Genomic DNA, 3,635 nt, shown 5'->3' with positions numbered 1-3,635 from the left:
TCTCTTCAGCATACTGATTTCAATTCATTTGGATTTGTTCTCAGAAGTGAGATTTCTGTATCATATAGCAGTTCTACTTCTAATTTTTTGAGAATATCTACACATAAATACAACGAGTGGCAAGGATATGGAACAAATGGAATTCTTGTTAAGTCATAATGGGAATATAAGTTGATTCCACCATGATGGAAAATGTATGTAGTTATTCTCATCTTCATTATTACACTATTCGCAATAGCCAAGACATGCAAGAAACATAAACATGTGTGTGTTTGTGTGCATATAAAAAAGCCATCCTAAAAGCTGTGAGGTGATACTTCATTATGGCTTTGATTTACATTTCCCTAATGATTAATGATGCCAGACATCTCTTCATATACCTGTAGGTTTTTTTGTATATCTTCTTTAGAAATGTTTATTTCATTTCTTTGTATATTTTTCAACTGTTTTTTTTTTGCTTGAGTTATAGGAATTTGGGCATACTAATTGGTGTAAAATGGTAGTATATTGCTTTATTTCTTTATTTTAAAGCAAGAAGGATGGGGAGAGAGATACAGAGACAGAGACAAAGAGAAATCAGAGAGAAATCTTCTATCTGCTTTCACTTCTCAAATGCCTGCAATACCCATGGCAAGGTCAAGACAAAGCTCAGGGCCTAGAATTCAATTCAGGTCTCCCTTATAGGTAATTTAGACCCAAGTACTTCAGCCATCACCTGCTAACTCCCAGGGTGTACATTTGCGGTAAATGCGAATGAAATGTGGAGTTAGTAGCTAAACTCAGGAACTCTGATATGTGCAGCGGGCATGGCAAGAGATGTCTTAGCAGAGTACTTGAAGATCAGTACTTGGGTTTGGGGCCACATATACGCCCAGGAGATTCAGGGAGATGTGCAGAAACATTTAGAGATTGCGCATAAAGGTCTGAAGTTGGAGCAAGCTCTCTTGGTTAAAACCACTCGGTGTCAGCAGCCAGCAGGTAATAAGCTCCCTGATTTGTTGCCTCCCATCTCGGAGCAGATGCAAGAAATGACAACATTTTGGGAGAAAAACCAAGGCAGCAAGTTGTTTAATCACCTGTTAGTTGTCAGCAAAAGCATCCAGGCCCTGGTTTGGGTGGCTATGGCTCCCTATTGAAAGAAATGAATGATGCTGCCATGTTTATACAAACCAAGTCTTCAAGGAATATAAAGATGTGGATAGAAAAATGTAGACTGGTTCAAAGCTTAACTTGAGTATGTGGACAGAGCTCCAGGCTTACGTTAAGGAGCTCCATACCACTAGACTGCCCTGGAGCAAAATAGGGCCTGTGTCAAATGGTAAAAAAAAAAAAAAAAAAAAAAAACTGAGTGGATTGGCATCTGGACCCTCTGCTGGATCAGGTCCTCATCCCCTATGCCTGCACCATCCCCCCTCTCCCGCCCTCACCGCCACATTTCCTACCAGTTCAGGCTCTAATGACTCTGTGTCCTGCTCAGCATTGTCTGTGTAGATTAATCAGGGAGAAAACATCACAGATGCCTTGAAACATGTGTCTGATGATATGAGGAATCACAAGAAACCTGCCCTGAAGGCTCTGAGTGGTCCCGTATGTGTGGCCCGAAACCCAAACCATTCTCTGCACCTAAACCGCAAGCTGCCCACCCCTCAAACAAGCCACAAAGAATAAACCAGTTGTACTTGAACTGGAGGACAAGAAATTGATAGTGGAAAATCGAGAAAATGTTTCAAACCTGGTGACTGATCACATAGAATTGAAACAGGTGGCATACATACACAAATATGTCAACACAACATTGCACATCAAGGGCAAGCTTAACTCAATTACAGTAGATAAGTGCAAGAAAATCAATTGTGTATTAGATGATGTGGTGAGCATTGTGGAGATAATCAGTAGAAGGGATGTCAAGATCAGGTAATGGGTAAAGTGCCAACCATTTCCATTAGCAAAATGAATGGGTACCACACTTACCTGAGCAAGAATTCCCTAGATTTTCCGTGCCAAATCATCTGAGATGAACATTCTCATTCCTACGGAAGGCAGTAACTTCAATGAGTTTCCAGTCCCAGAGCAATTCAAGAGTTTATTGAATGGGCAGACGTTGGTCACCACCGTGACAGAAATCACCAGTTAAATGAAATACCACTGAGTTCTTTGCCTTCTCTTTCAAACCATGGGATAAGTCTGTATCAAGATGGTTCTTTTCTAGATTTCCTCTACATTTCTGCTCTGAAACTATTTATCTGCCCTGAGAAGCACAGCTATCACGGCTACCTGCCTTCACTGAAATATACTTCAGCCTGAGATTTGGGACAGGATAGCAGGTCAGTTTATCTTCAGGAAGATGCAGCTTCTTTCTATCAGAACAACCACACACCACCAATTCATTCTTAAGAAACTGCAGACAAGGACTAGGGCACTTTTGCTCTCAGCTTTTGGAGTTATTTGACCAGTTACAGTCCTTTGGGAAGAACAAATGAGTCCCAGGAATTAACAGATCAGAATGTTCACACTAGAGAAGCTTTTCCTAACAATGAGCAGATAGGTAGCAGAAGCTGTTGTTATTCCAAGTGGTTCTTCTAACCAAATTAATCTTTCACAGTTGACAAGTGAGGCAAAGGTTGCATCGGACTAAAGGCTGAGACTTCGTCATATAGCATTCTAAGCAAAATTGTTTCCTACAATTTTGTAGGATTTTGTAGATTCTAGATTCTATTGTAAGTCTGCCTCAAGCATGAAACAGTGGGTTCTCTGGTAACAGCTGCTGTAGCAGTGCCCATCACTGAAGGCAGTTGGATCCTTTCTTTTTCTGAGCTCCCTGATCAGCACCTTTCTATAGAGATGACTTTTTTAAAAAAAAAAAAAAGTAATATACCATTCCAAGGAATCTGGCATTCTTCTTCCATTCCCACTAGGTGCCTGTCACCCATTGTCTCCTTTGCTTGTCATACCCAATGGTGTGTGGCTTCTGTCCAGGCACCTAAACAAAGGATTAAAACCTCCACCATGGGCTGGTTATAGATATTAATGTATGTAATGATCGTGCACAGCATTGTTAATGTGATGTCAGGTTTTCCCTCTAGAACAGTTACAAAAATATGCAAATTTTGTCATGGGAATAGAGATTATCCTGTGATTTCTACCCATTTCTTTAGTGCTGTGGAAATAAGCCTTTTTGTACTTAAAGTTATACAGAAAATAGAATAACATTAATTTCAAACTTGCTTATGTGTTTGTGTGTGTGTGTATCTGTCTTAACCACCAGGCAAAGATCTGTCTGTATACTGTTTTAATGTACAAGTTCCTAATGACAAATAAAATTGAATATCATTTTTTTTTGACAGGCAGAGTGGACAGTGAGAGAGAGAGACAGAGAGAAAGGTCTTCCTTTGCCATTGGTTCACCCTCCAATGGCCGCCATGGCTGGCGCGCTGTGGCCGGCACACCGCGCTGATCTGATGGCAGGAGCCAGGTACTTATCCTGGTCTCCCATGGGGTGCAGGGCCCAAGCACTTGGGCCATCCTCCACTGCACTCGCTGGCCACAGCAGAGAGCTGACCTGGAAGAGGGGCAACCGGGACAGAATCCGGCGCCCCGACCGGGACTAGAACCCGGTGTGCTGGCATCTCAAGGCG

General features: G+C 41.7%; 1 pseudogene; it reads left to right on the top strand.

Moving 5' to 3' along the window:
• The first annotated feature begins 806 nt into the window (after positions 1-806).
• LOC100352449 (adenylyl cyclase-associated protein 1 pseudogene) lies at positions 807-2,134 on the top strand (annotated as a pseudogene).
• The last annotated feature ends 1,501 nt before the right edge of the window (positions 2,135-3,635 follow it).

This window comes from Oryctolagus cuniculus, chromosome X (genome assembly GCF_964237555.1).
Source record: "Oryctolagus cuniculus chromosome X, mOryCun1.1, whole genome shotgun sequence".
NCBI lineage: Eukaryota > Metazoa > Chordata > Mammalia > Lagomorpha > Leporidae > Oryctolagus > Oryctolagus cuniculus.
The sequence above is the reverse complement of the archived record's forward strand: the minus strand, read 5'-3'. Positions and strand labels throughout refer to the sequence as shown.